Raw genomic sequence first — 15,613 nt, forward strand, 5'->3', positions numbered from 1 at the left:
TAGGTTACCTCAATGGGGATATGCACGTCTCCAATAATAAGTATATCATATTTCTTCTTGACAGTAGGAAGAGGAAATTCAAAACCTCCAAATATAATCGATGGAATTTTTCTGATAGAATTGATACTATGAACTTGAGGTTGTTTCCTCGGAAAGTGTATGGTATGTTCATTACCATTAACATGAAAAGTGGCATTGCCTTTGATGCAATCAATAACAGCCGCTGCAGCACTAAGAAAAGGTCTTCCAAGAATAATATTAATACTATCGTCCTCGGGAATATCAAGAATAACAGAGTCTGTTAAAATAGTAACGTTTGCAACCACAACAGGCACATCCTCACAAATACCGACATGTATAGCAGTTGATTTATCAGCCATTTGCAAAGATATTTCAGTAGGTGTCAACTTATTCAAATCAAGTCTACGATATAAAGAGAGAGGCATAACACTAACACTGGCTCCAAGATCACATAAAGCAGTTTTAACATAGTTTCTTTTAATTGAGCATGGTATAGTAGGTACTCCTGGATCTCCAAGTTTCTTTGGAATTCCACCCTTAAAAGTATAATTAGCAAGCATGGTGAAAATTTCAGCTTCTGGTATCTTTCTTTTATTTGTAACAATATCTTTCATGTACTTAGCATAAGGATTCATTTTGAGCATATCAGTCAATCGCATACACAAAAAGATAGGTCTAATCATTTCAGCAAAGCGCTCAAAATCCTCATCATCCTTTTTCTTGGATGGTTTGGGAGGAAAAGGCATGGGTTTTTGAACCCAAGTCTCTCTTTCTTTACCATGTTTCCTAGCAACAAAATCTTTCTTATCATAACGTTGATTCTTTGATTGTGGGTTATCAAGATCAACAGCAGGTTCAATTTCTACATCATTATCATTACTAGGTTGAGCATTATTATGAACATCATCATTAACGTTTTCATTAGGATCATGTTCATTGCCAGATTGTGTTTCGGCATCAGACATAGAGATATCATTTGGATTATCAGGTGGTTCAGCAATAGGTTCACTAGAAGTTTGGACAGTTCTATCATTTTTATTTTTCTTACTTTTAGAAGAACTAGGTGCATCAACATTATTTCTCTGAGAATCTTGCTCAATTCTCATAGGGTGGACTTCAGGATACAAAGGTTCCTGAGTCATTCTACCAGTTCTAGTAGCCACTTTAACAGCATAATCATTATTCTTACTATTCATCTCATTGAGCAATTCCTTTTCACTACAGGAAACAGGTAATTTGCCGTTTGTGGATTACAGACGGCAAAGACCTAATTCCAGACGGCAAAGACTTTGCCGTCAGGAAGCAGACGACAAAGTAAGACGGCAAAGATAAGTCGGCAAAGAATACTTTGCCGTCTGTTGTTTGTCGGGATGACGGCAAAGAGTTTGCCGTCAGTCAATAGGGTTTGCCATCAGCAGACTAGCCATACGGCAAAAATATGCCAACAGACAAAGTGGTCGTGTTGATGAATGGCGTCAAGTACTTTGCCGTCAGCTAGGCTATGTCTTTGTCGTCTTCCTCATATACCCAGACGGCAAAGCAAATATTTTTATTTAAAAAATGAAACAATAGTAAAAGTGCAGAAGCCATAGATGGCCGAAAGCGTATGGAATATCTTTCACAGCGATGATGAACGAATGGATTTTTACAAGACAGAAGTACTCTATTTACATACTATATATCCATCATCACAGTATATTTACACAATATAATGTTCTCCATTCAAAGGACGAACGAACGAAACAACAACAAAAACTATTACAGAACGGACGAACTGGCCCTTGCCAGTGTCCAGATCCCAGCGCGGGCGTCAAGCTCGAGGCGGCGAATGGTGGTCTTCGGGCGGAGTTGACAATGGCGTCACAAAGCCCCTGGATCGGGAGGAGTTGTGGGGTCATGGACGGGGAGGAGGATCCCTCTGCGGCCTCCGGCTTAGGCAGCGGCGAGGCATGGTCGACAAGGTGGGAGGTTGTGCTGCAGAGGAGCTCCGGCGAGCTCTTGACCAAGCAACGGCGCCGTCGTGTTGAACGGCGGCGGCAGTTGACGAGTAGGGGAGGAGGCGCGGGGTCGCGGGCGGGGAGGAGGCGGATCTCGCGCCCGCGAGGCGGGGTCGACCAACGGCGGTTGATGAGCAAGGGAGGATGAGGAAGAGGCGCCGGGTTGCGGGCGGGGAGGACGAGGAGGATCCCGCGGCGGCCTCTGGCTCAGGCGACGGCGAGACGGGGTTGAGCGGCGGCGGTTGGCGAGCAGCGGAGGAAGAGAAGGATCCCGTTCCAGCCTCAGCTCAGGCGACGGCGAGGCGGGATCGACTGGCTGCGGTTGACGAGGAGGAGATCTGGACCGAGCGGGGGATGTGCGGCAGAGAAGGGATCGAGGGAGAGATGGTGCTGGCGTGGGAGACAGGTCGTGGTGGGGTCTTTGGGGATAAGAGAGAGAGAGTGTGTGGTGGGATGGGTGGGTGGGGCGTACGTGGTGAGAGATGGAGAAGGGTGCGGGCGGCCCAGATCTTGCCACCTCATCGATCCGTGGGATCGATCCGTGTGATGTGCTTTCTCTTTGCCGTCTGTGATTTTTTTACAGGCGGCAAAGCGCTCTGTTTGCCGTCTGTAAAAAAAAGTCGCAGACGGCAAAGACTTTGCCGTCTGCGATTTCTTTTATAGACGGCGAAAAGAGCTCTTTGCCGTCTGTAAAAAAATATCTCAGACGGCAAAGAGTCTTTGCCGTTTGTGGTTTTCTTACAGACGGCAAAGTATGAATTTGTTGTCAGTTGTTCTTTGCCGTCAGCTGCAGTCGGCAAAATTTGTCTTTGCCGTCTGGCCCGACGAAATGCTGACGGCAAAGAACAGTACTGACGGCAAATCTCCTGTTTCCTGTAGTGTTTCAGCTTTAAGTACTTGTTCTACTTGAGTGGTAACCATAGAATCATGTTTTCTAACAAGTTTAAGTTCACCTCTAATATTAGCCATATAATCACCCAAGTATTTAATCATATCAGCATCTTGTTTTAATTTTCTACCAAAATAAGCATTGAAGTCTTCTTGCTTAAACATAAAATTATCAAACTCATCCAAGCATTTACTAGCAATTTTAGCAGGAGGGATTTTAGCTTTATCATATCTATAGAGAGAATTTACCTTTACTACCTGTGGCGGGTTATCGGGGTCTGGAGGTTCTTCGGTAAATAAAGGATCAAGATCATATGTTTCTTCGACAGGCGGTAAATTAAGACCATGTATTTCTTCAATAGGAGGTAAATTCTTAACATCTTCAGCTTTAATACCTTTTTGTTTCATAGATTTCTTTGCATCTTGCATATCTTCGGGACTGAGAAATTGGACACCTCTCTTCTTCGGAGTTGGTTTAGGAATAGGATCATTAATTGGAGCAGGAGCTGGCTCAGGAGGTGCCCAATTATTTTCATTTGTCAACATATTATTCAATAAGATCTCAGCTTCATCCGGTGTTCTTTCCCTGAAAAGAGAACCAGCACAACTATCGAGGTAATCTCTGGAAGCATCGGTTAGTCCATTGTAGAAGATATCAAGTATTTCATTTTTCTTAAGAGGATGATCAGGCAAAGCATTAAGTAACTTGAGAAGCCTCTCCCAAGCTTGTGGGAGACTCTCTTCTTTAATTTGCACAAAGTTGTATATTTCCTTTAAAGCAGCTTGTTTCTTATGAGCGGGGAAATATTTAGCAGAGAAGTAGTAAATCATATCCTGGGGACTACGCACACAACCAAGATCAAGAGAATTAAACCATATATTAGCATCACCTTTAATGAGAACGGATATATTTTTAGGATATAAAAGTAGCAAGATCTCTCATCATTAGTGAACAGGGTGGCTATATCATTTAATTTAGTAAGATGTGCCACAACAGTTTCAGATTCATAGCCATGAAAAGGATCAGATTCAACCAAAGTAATTATATCAGGATCAATAGAGAATTCATAATCCTTATTAGTAACACTAATAGGTGAAGTAGCAAAAGCAGGGTCAGGTCTCATCCTAGCATTTAGAGATTGCTTATTCCATTTAGCTAATAACCTTTTGAGTTCATATCTATCTTTGCAAGCTAAAATAGCTAAAGAAGCTTCTTGATCAAATAAATAACCCTCAGGAATAACAAGTGATTCTTCATCATCACTTTCATCATCATAATCAGATTCAATATTTTTAATCTCTATAGCCCTAGCAAGTCATTCCTCGAGAAAATCACCAAGTGGCACAGTAGTATCTAGCATAGAAGTAGTTTCATCATAAGTATCATGTATAGCAGAAGTAGCATCATCAATAACATGCGACATATCAGAGCGAATAGCAGAAGCAGGTTTAGGTGTCGCAAGCTTACTCATAACAGAAGGTGAATCAAGTGCAGAGCTAGATGGCAGTTCCTTACCTCCCCTCGTAGTTGAGGGATAAATCTTGGTTCTTGGATCTTTCAAGTTCTTCATAATGAAGTACATATAAATCCCAAGTGAGTCAAAGAATAGAGCTATGCTCCCTGGCAACGGCGCTAGAAATTAGTCTTAATAACCCACAAGTATAGGGGATCGCAACAGCTTTCGAGGGTAGAGTATTCAACCCAAATTTATTGATTCGACACAAGGGGAGCCAAAGAATATTATCAAGTATTAGCAGCTGAGTTGTCAATTCAACCAAACCTGGAAACTTAGTATCTGCAGTAGAATGTTTAGTAGAAAAGTAATACAATAGTGGTGGTAATGGTAACAAAAGAGTAATGAAAGCAAAGTAATATTTTTGGTATTATGTAGTGATTTTGACAATAGCAACGAGAAAGTAAATAAGCGTAAACCAGTATATGGAAAGCTCGTAGGCATCGGATCAGTGATGCATAATTATGTCGGGTGTGGTTCATCATGTAACAGTCATAACATAGGGTGACACAGAACTAGCTCCAATTCATCAATGTAATGTAGGCATGTATTCCGAATATAGTCATACGTGCTTATGGAAAAAAACTTGCATGACATCTTTTGTCCTACTCTCCCGTGGCAGCGGGGTCCTAATGGAAACTAAGGGATATTAAGGCCTCGTTTTAATAGAGAACCGGAACAAAGCATTAGCACATAGTGAATACATGAACTCCTAAAACTACGGTCATCACCGGTAAGTATCCCGATTATTGTCACTTCGGGGTTAACGGATCATAACACATAATAGGTGACTATAGACTTGCAAGAAAGGATCAAGAACTCTCATATATTGATGAAAACATAATAGGTTCAGATCTGAAATCATGGCACTCAGGATACTAGGGATCAAACCCTAACAAAACTAACTCGATTACATGATGAATCTCATCCATCCCATCACCGTCCAGCAAGCCTACGATGGAATTACTCACGCACGGCAGTGAGCATCATGAAATTGGTGATGGAGGATGGTTGATGATGATGACGGTGACGAATCCCCTCTCCGGAGCCCCGAATGGACTCCAGATCAGCCCTCCCGAGAGGTTTTAGGGCTTGGCGGCGGCTCCATATCGTAAAACGCGATGAAATCTTCTCTCCTGGTTTTTTCTCCCTGAAAGCAGTTATATAGAGTTGGAGTTGGAGTCGGGAGGTCTCCAGGGGGCCCACGAGGTAGGGGCGCGCCCTAGGGGGTGCCCCCCACCCTCGTGGAAAGGGTGTGGGCCCCTGGTCTTCATCTTTGGCGAGGATTATTTATTATTTATTGTAAGATATTCCGTGGAGTTTCAGGTCATTCCTAGAACTTTTGTTTTCTGCACATAAAACAACATTATGGCAATCCTGCTGAAAACAGCGTCAGTCCGGGTTAGTTCCATTCATATCATACAAGTTAGAGTCCAAAACAAGGGCAAAAGTGTTTGGAAAAGTAGATACGACGGAGACGTATCAACACCCACATAGTTTTATTTTTGAGCTTTCATACACTTATAGCTTTAGTCCATCCGTTGCATGGCAATCCCTACTCACTCACATCGATGTCAATTAATGGGCATCTCCATAGCCCATTGATTTGCCTAGTTGGTGTGAGACTTTCTCCTTTTTATCTTCTCCACACAACTTCCACCATCATATTCTATTTCAACTATAGTGCTATATCCATGGCTCACGCTCATGTATTGCATGAGAGTTGAAAAAGCTTAAGAACGGTAAAAGTATGAACCAATTGCTTGGATTTTCATCGGGGTTGTGCATGATAAATACTTTGTGTGATGAAGATAGAGCATGACAAGATTGTATGATTTTGTAGGGATAACTTTCTTTAGCCATGCTATTTTGAGAAGACATGATTTCTTTATTAGTATGCTCGAAGTATTATTGCTTTATGTCAATATTAAACTTTTGTTTTGAATCTAATGGATCTGAATATTCATGCCACATAAAAGAAAGATTACTTGATAAACATGTTGGGTAGCATTCCACATCAAAAATTCTATTTTTATCATTTACCTAGTCAAGGACAAGCATGAATTATGCCCTAGAGGCAATAATAAAGTTGTTATTTTATATTTCCTTACATCATGATAAATGTTTATTATTCATGCTAGAATTGTATTAACCGGAAACTTGATACATGTGTGGATACATAGACAAAACACCGTGTCCCTAGTAAGCCTCTACTAGACTAGCTCGTTAATGAAATATGGTTAAGTCTCCTAGCCATAGACATGAGTTGTCATTTGATGAACGGGATCACATCATTAGGAGAATGATGCGATAGACTAGACCCATCCGTTAGCTTAGCATGTTGATCGTTTAGTTTTATTGCTATTGCTTTCTTCATGTCAAATACATATTCCTTCGACTATGAGATTATGCAACTCCCGGATACCGGAGGAGTACGTTGTGTGCTATCTACAGGTATCTCCAAAGGTGTTTGTTGGGTTGGCATAGATCGAGATTAGGATTTGTCACTCCGAGTATCGGAGAGGTATCTCTGGGCCCTCTCGGTAATGCACATCATGATAAGCCTTGCAAGCAATGTGACTAATGAGTTAGTTGCATGATGATGCATTACGGAATGAGTAAAGAGACTTGCCGGTAATGAGATTGAACTAGGTATGAAGATACCGACAATCGAATCTCAGGAAAGTAACATATCGATGACAAAGGGAATAATGTATGGTGTTATTGCGGTTTGACCGATAAATATCTTCCCATAATATGTAGGAACCCATATGAGCATCCATGTTCCGATATTGGTTATTGACCGGAGATGTGTCTCGGTCATGTCTACATAGTTCTCGAACCCGTAGGGTCCGCGCGCTTAACGTTCGATGCCAATTTGTATTATGAGTTATGTGTTTCTGGTGACCGAAGTTTTTTGGAGTCCCAGATGAGATCACGGACATGACGAGGAGTCTCGAAATGGTCGAGAGGTAAAGATTGATATATTGGAAGGTAGGATTCGGACACCGGAAGGGTTCCGGAGTGTATCGGGTACATACCAGAGTACTGGAGGGGTTACCGGAACCCCTCGGTGGATGATGTGTGCCATATGGGCCATAGGAGGAAGGCTAACCAGCCCACAAGGGGCTGGTGCGCCCCGCACAAGGGAGGAGGCCGAATTGGTTGAGGGAAGGGGGCGCCACCCCCCTTTCCTTCTCCTGGTCCCTCTCCTTCCTTTTCCCTCTGGTGAAGAAAGGAAAAGGGGGGGCGAATCCTACTAGGACTAGGAGTCCTAGTCGGACTCCCCCATGGTGCGCCCCTCTTGGCCGGCCACCCCCTCCTCCGGTCCTTTATATACAGGGGCGGGGGCACCCCAAAGGCACATCAATGGTTCTCTTAGCCGTGTGCGGTACCCCCCTCCATAGTTTACTCCTCCAGTCATAGCGTCTTAGTGCTTAGGCAAAGCCATGTGCGGATCACATCACCATCACCATCACCATGTCGTTGTGCTGATGAAACTCTCCCTTGACCCTCTGGTGGATCAAGAGTTCGAGGGACGCCATTGAGCTGAACGTGTGCTGAACTCGGTGGTGTCGTACGTTCGGTATTTGATCGGCTCAATCACGAAGATGTTCGACTACATCAATCGTGTTAACCTAACGCTTCTACTTTCGATATACGAGGGTACGTGGACACACTCCTCCCCGCTTGTTGCTATGCATCTCCTAGATAGATCTTGCATGATCGTAGGAATTTTTTTGAAATTGCATGCTAAGTTCCCCAAGAAATTAAGCTTGGGGATGCTTGATACATCTCCAATGTATCTATGATTTTCGATTCTTTCATGTTATTATATTATCCACCTTGGAGGTTTTATATTCATTTATATGCTATTTTATATCATTTTTTGGGACTAAGCTATTAACATAGTGCCCAGTGCCAGTTGTTGCTTTTTCCTTTTTTTGTCCTTTACAGAAAATCAATACCAAATGGAGCCCAAATGGAACAAAACTTTTTCATTATTTTTCTTGGACCAGAGACACCTAGGAATCTTCGGGAGGAGGCCAGAAGGTCCACGGGTAAGCGACAAGCTCACCAGGCGTGCCCTAGGGGGCGTCCTATGAGCTTGTGGGCCCCTGTAGCCCCTCTAACTCTAATCTCAGGTCCATAAATACCCAAATATTCCCCCTATACTAGAGGGCACAGCAAAAATACTTTTCCACTGCTGCAAGCTTCTGTTCTTGTGAGATCCCATCTTAGGGCCTTTTCTGGCACTCTGTCGGAGGGGGATTCGATCACGGAGGGCCTCTACACCAACCTTGTTGCCCTTTCGATGATGTGTGAGTAGTTTACCATAGACCTACAGGTCCATAGCTAGTAGCTAGGTGGCTTCTTCTCCCTCTTTCGACAATGTTCTCCTCGATGTTCTTGGAGATCTATTTGACATAATCTTCTTTTGCGGTGCATTTGTTGAGATCCGATAAATGTTGGTTTATGATCAGATTATCTAAGAATATTATTTGAGTCTTCTTTGAACTCTTTTATGCATGATTAAGATATGTTTGTACTTCTCTCCAATCTATTGATTTGATTTGGCCAACTAGATTAATCTTTCTTGCAATGGGAGAGGTTCTTTGTAATGGGTTCAATCTTGCGGTGTCCTCACCAAGTGATAGAAGGGGTAGCGAGGCACATATTTGTATTGTCCCCATTAAGGATAAAGGATGGTGTTTATATCTTATTGTTTGGATTTATCCATCTACATCATGTTATCTTGCTTAAGGATTTACACCGTTCTTGTTAACTTAATACACTAGATGCATGTTGGATAGCGGTTGATATGTGGACTAATAGTAGTAGATGCATGCATAAGTCGGTCTACTTGTCACAGGCGTGATGCCTATATTCATGATCATTTCCTTAGATATCGTCATATCTATGCGCTTTTCTATCAATTGCTCAACGGTAATTTGTTTACCCACCGTATGTGTTCTTTCAAGAGAGAAGCCTCTAGTGAAAACTATGGCCACCGGGTCTATTTTTATCATATTATTTTTAGATCTATAAAACCAAAACACAAAAATACCTTGCTGCAATTTATTTACCTTTACTTTATTTTACACTTTTAGTTATATTTTATATCAATCTCTATCAGATCTCATCCTTGGAAGTGACTGTAAAGGGATTGACAACCACTTTTTCGCGTTGGGTGCAAGTATTTGTTTGTTTGTGCAGGTGCATCTATTGGGGACTTGAGTGTTCCTCCTACTGGATTGATACCTTGGTTCTTAACTGAGGGAAATACTTATCTCTACTTTGCTGCATCACCTTTTCCTCTTCAAGGAAAAAACAACGCAAGATCAAGAAGTAGCAGTAACTAGCAAGTTGTCTGTGTGTTGCAATGGATCAAAAGTAGAATAATACATATTAGCAAATTGGAAAGAAAACAGTCTAGCTTCGATATACATATATCACTAAAAATATATTATGTTTCACTCAAAATATGTTCCCTTGGCTGTTTTGATGAGGTAAGGGAGGAATGTTGTTGGTTTCAAGATACTAAGGGGTTTTTTTGTAAATTGGAGCAAAGAAGTGGGATATTGGTGCAAAAGGCCACAACTTACATCACAACCGTTAGATGCAAATCTAATGGTCAGAAATAACGGATGGCAGACACACCATGATCACCAACTGATTCTTTTATAGGAGTAGATACAAAAAAATTGTGTGTAGAAAATTTTCAATATAGAAATGTATTGGAATGCTATATGAGAAATTTTTAGGTATCACATTTAGTAATAGAAGTTTGTAGTAAGAAAATTTAGGTATAGAAATTATAGTAATAGAAATTTTTAGTAAGTGTTGAATAGAGTAGAACTAGCGTATTTGGTTATGTCAATATCACATTGCCAAATTTAGAGAGAGAGAGAGACCTAGTTTCTATTGAACCATTGTGAATGAGAACCAAGTTTTAATTCTCATGTGTGGCGCAGGGTAGATCACCGAAGAGCCGGTCGACGACACCCAGAATATCATCGACGACACCCGTGCCCGATCGACAATCATCGTCTATAGTGAGTAAACATGGTATATGTGGTTGCTTAAATACGAAAATGAAGTTTTAATATATGTTTTTATAGATGTAGTAGTAGTACTAGATGAGTAGCTGTGACAATGTGAAGCAGGTTCTTTTAAATGATAATTGATTGGTCTAGCTTTTCTAGTTTAAACATCTCTGTATGTGTATGGACATCTTTGTATCGTAGGGAAAATCTGAGTGGCCTATGTTTTGACGGAGTGTTGATTCATTTCCATTCTGGAAAATTTCAGGCGCTCGATGTGTCCTATTTTAGCAAAGGTCATGCCTGATTTTTCCGTGAGTTTTAGCATGACTTGTGCTAGAATGTAGGAAATATCGAGTGCCTTGGATTTGTCGGAAAGAGAATTAAACGGCATTTCGGGTTGACTTTAAGTCTGTTGGGGCTCCATACATGACAGTCAAAAAATAGTGAGCGAGAGTGTCCACCATATATGAGAGAAGAAGAATGTCGACTACTGTCGTGCGGATCGCTTCTCCTTTTTCTCGTTGTGCTAGACCTTTGTTATGCACTAGGGGAAGGAGGAGTAGCGACCATCACCGACGGTTGAAAAATCAGTGAGGGAGTATCCACCATATATGAGAGAGGACGAAGAATTATGACTGTTGTCGTGGGGGTAGCTTCTTCTTCATTCGAAGGTGCTAGACATTTTGTTGTAATGCACTTTCGAATGAAAATAGGAGCTTCCATCATCGACGGTTGCAAATGTCAGCGAGGAAGAATCCCGACTATTGTTGTGTAGGTCGCTTCTCCTTCATTCCTGTGTGCTAGACATTTTGGTGTAATGCACTCGGTGATGAATGGAGGAGCAGTCATCACGGACGGTCGGATATATCAAGAAGGGAGTACCCATCATATACACCACATGAGGTAATAGTTTTCAAGGAAGATTCAACAGACCGAAAGTCAACTTGTGGTGAATAACGATGATCTGTTGTCGTGAGTTCCATGTAATTGTTGTCGATTTATAATCTTTGAATTTTGAACACAGGAAATATCTGACGATGATAAGATCCCGGAGTGCGACTACTGCTGTGATGACCGGGGTTTGTGCGACAGGGAGCCTCACCTGCAAAATGGTTGGTTTTTCACCGTGGAGCTAGAAGAGACCTTCGTTGTTTGTACGGTATGCAATGACAGGCATTTCATCGTAATTAATAACACTTGTGCTTCTTTGCTTTAATGCGTAATTTCCTTTTTTTTCAATTCAAGTAGTACATCTCGTTCCATGCATAGACTGTATGTCTTGCAGAAGCTCGGTTTCCAAGACTTTGAGAACATGAAGACGAGGAGGGCTCACCTAAGTACTAAACATGGTTATATGTTTTGGGTTAAGCTGTACAATGCGCCTAATAACTCCCATTTTGGTTGCTCTAATTGGGAAGCTCTTTGCAAGGCATATCGATTTGAGGAGAACATGCAAATAGCATTTGATATTCGTCCCGAAGTTGATGATATTAAAAATAATATCGACATTTGGGTGGATGTGGGTATGCCTCTAGTTTTGCGTAAATGTGAGTTTGTCAAACTAATTTGTTAAGTTAATTAATTTATATTGTTTATTTAAAAAATATTAGGTGTTCATCGCTACTAAACTTGTTTATTTATAACTGTCAGCTTATTTCTTATCTTAAAAAAATACTTGGAAGGTTGTAGACAAGACATACTACAGATGTGGCTTCAAGCTTAATTGTGAGGAGAAAGGTTATCTTGTATCATTTATAGATGATGTCGAGGCCTTTAAGACCAATCACCCTATTAGCCCAAATTTTAGTGGATACGTGCCACTAGTCCATGAGTTGCAGGATGGTAACTTCATTGCCAAAAACTTGGTATGGTTTTGTTAATGATGGTAACTTCATCCCATACATTCTTCTTAACTAAACCTCATTTGCTAACTATATATCTTACTATTGTGTTGTTCAACAGAAGCTCCCGAAGGAGGTTGCGCCTGACATGATGCTTACTGAAGGTCATATGTATATGGTCAGCTTACGACTGTTTGCGCCGAAGGCTTACCATAGTGCATACTTTATTTCTTTGTAAAATGTAACACTCAATATCAAAGAATGGAGCAAACTAATGAATGCGCGCACAGAACCGATTGGAGACAACATGTGTGTGCGCAAGTCAGAAGTTGGTGACAGATGGATCTCCATTCTCCATTTTGGAGATGGATCGGTTTACCTGTTTTATGCTATTTTACCTAGGAGAGAGGAATAGGTCCTGGGTAGTAAGAAAATTAGCTAGTGTTTATTATGACTATGATGATGATTAGTTATAATGATGATGCATGAGTTTTTATGACTATGATGATGATGAGTTATACACACACACACACATACATAAACATTATTCAACGATAAGAATATTTGCAACAAAAACATGTCGACGAAGACATGTCTACGACGTGATACATCCGAAAGGCAACGAAAACGGAAGATTATACATATATGGAAGAGGTTGGTGTGACGGGGACCGTGAGGGCGTCGAGCTCAGCCAAAGACAAAACCCCGCCGAGCACGTCAGAGACAGAGGACGGGATGCTATGAGTAGGTGCGGGAGCAGGTGAAGGAGCAGGTGCTGGTGCAACGCTAAATGAGCTGCTCCCAAAGAAGTTGGAAAGGGGAAAGTCCGCTGCCTCTTTATCTGGATTTTGCTTGGTCCAACTGACAATAGCCGGAATCAAGACACTATACGAAGATGCTATTTCCTCTCTTGCGGCAGCTACCGCTGCTTCGACTGTCCCAGCTGATTTCTTATCAACCGCAATGTCAACCTTCTTGTCGATGGTTTCTTCGTTTAACCTTCGTCTTTCCTTTCTCTCCTCGGTGGTGTCACTATAGTACTTCTTCCACGTAGCTCCATCTCCGACGTCGTACACGTGTCCATACGACGGCTGAGTGTCCACCGGGAGTCCTTTCCATATGTTCAAGGCCTGGTTGAATGGGGTGTCCCATTTGGGCCTCGCCAATGCCTCAGACGGCGAGTCGCTTTGGGCCGCAATCCTGTGCTGTTTTTTGTGCAAAAGGAATGTGGATCATTTACAAATGTGACTAAACGTGTAGTCGAATTGAACAGAAGCTAAAATTAGGGGGTAAATTAATAATTACCATTAGTCTCATGAACTCCTTCATGACCGAGTATGTTTCAAAAACCTTGTTGACTCAGTCCCAATGGTACCGGGCCCTAATGACGTCATGCTCCTGCAGGACGGTGAACTCTGCCAAGGGGTCTGGGATTCCCAGACTTTCGCGTTCCGCGTCCTCCTTGGCCCATATGAGCCTCTTCCCTATGTAACCACGGCTTCCAAGGTGGTGGCACCCCGTGTTCCTCTCTTGAAGCCCCTTCATGTACTCCGACTTTTATTTGGTAGCTTCGGCAATGCAAGCCTTCTTGAATATTTCAAACTTCTCTTCAGTAATTGTCGGGTTATCCTTTACAATCTCGGAGTAGGGTTTGTCTTTGACGATGATCCGGTGTTTCACCCTTACTTTTCAGGCGGACAACACGTCGCTAAACTTGCCCATGGAGCGTTTGTTTATCTTCTTTATTGTCGGGTCTTGCCACGGTCGAGTATATTTGATTTCATCCCGGCCCGGGAACAAGAATGCTTGGTGCAGCTTCCTTAGGAGGGACTGCTCCATATTTGGTATCTTCTTTAATTTCTCATCGTTGATGGTGGCGGTTGCCCGTAGGATGTAGCCTATTTGATTGCCGTAGCACACGCGCGCTTCCGCAAGCTCTTTTGGCTCAAAATTGCCAGAGTCCACCTCCGTGACCACTAGTCTAGTAGTGCTGGGTTGGATTGGGCGTCGTATCCTCTTCGGTTTTGGTTCTATACCGGCTTTTCCAGTCTCAGTGTCGGTCCCAACGCTGGTGTCAGTCTCAGCGCCATTCTTGGGCCGGTCTCGATGTCGGTCTCAGTCTCGGATGTGACAGGTGGGCCCTGCAAAAATTGTTGCTCCTCGAGAAGGTTCAAATAGGCGTTTGCTTCCTCGTAGACATTCAATCACCAGAACCCTGTCCTTCATTGTTGCTAGCCATGTTTCCTACGATTAAATCTAGTAAATTAATTCTAGACTTAATAAAAGGAATAATGACATAAGAAGGCCTATGTTTTACAGGAATGTTGATTCATTCCCATTGTGGCAAATCCCGGACACTCGATATGTCCTAGTTTGTAGCACAAGTCATGCTGAAATTCACGGAAAATTTCGGCATGACCTTTGCTACAAAGTGGACAAATCGAGCGCCTGAAATTTGTCGGAACAGAAATGAATCAACATTCCAGCAAAACATAGGCCACTCGGCTTCATTCCCTCCAAACTACAAAAGGCCACTTGGGCACAATCGAACCACTTCAATGTTGCATATAACAGGACCACTTAAGAACCTATACATGAGCAACTACAACAGTAGGTATACATGAGCAAACACTATTGAGGAATTTGCATATAACATGACCACTTCAAATTTGCATCTCACTACTAGCGAAAACCTTATACACAGAACTTTTGTAGTAGCGCTGGTTAAAAAGTGGCGCTACTGCTACTTAGTAGTAGTGCGGAGCAACAAAAGGCACTACTGCTATGTACATAGCAGTAGTGCGGCCATGGAGAAGAGCGATACTACTAAAATTACCCCACCGTTGCTGCTAGGCTAAGTGTAGTAGTAGCGATGTCCAATGAAATGCGCTACTGCTAGGTAGTTTAGCAGTAGCGCTTTCTTCTAAACCGCACTACTGCTAATCCAGCCTTATCCCCTCGCGTGCCCGCCTGTTTCCTCACTCTCCTCTGTCTCACTGTCGCGGTCGTCGTCCTCCTCGTCCCCGTCACCGCATTTCCGCCACCGACGCCCCTGTCGCCGCATTGCCGCCGACGTTGCCGCATTGCCGCCACCCTTGGTAAGACTCCTCCTTCTCCTCTTCATCCTCCCTCCTATAGCTGCCCCTCCCCCCTCCTCCGCCCCCTCCTCTCTTCTCTAGTTGCCTCTCCTCCTCCCCTCGTCCCTCCCCTGCTCCTCCCTCCTCTAGCCACCCCTCCATCAACAACACCTCCTCCCTCCATAGCCCCTCCTCCATCCATAGATTCGGTTGATAGTATAGATAGGT

At 42.7% G+C, this 15,613-nt stretch overlaps 1 pseudogene; it reads left to right on the forward strand.

The window, feature by feature from the left end:
- The first annotated feature begins 2,162 nt into the window (after positions 1 to 2,162).
- LOC123129402 (putative wall-associated receptor kinase-like 16) overlaps positions 2,163 to 15,613 on the forward strand; it is a 36,429-nt pseudogene continuing 22,978 nt past the window's right edge.

The sequence above is a fragment of the Triticum aestivum genome, chromosome 6A (genome assembly GCF_018294505.1).
Source record: "Triticum aestivum cultivar Chinese Spring chromosome 6A, IWGSC CS RefSeq v2.1, whole genome shotgun sequence".
NCBI lineage: Eukaryota > Viridiplantae > Streptophyta > Magnoliopsida > Poales > Poaceae > Triticum > Triticum aestivum.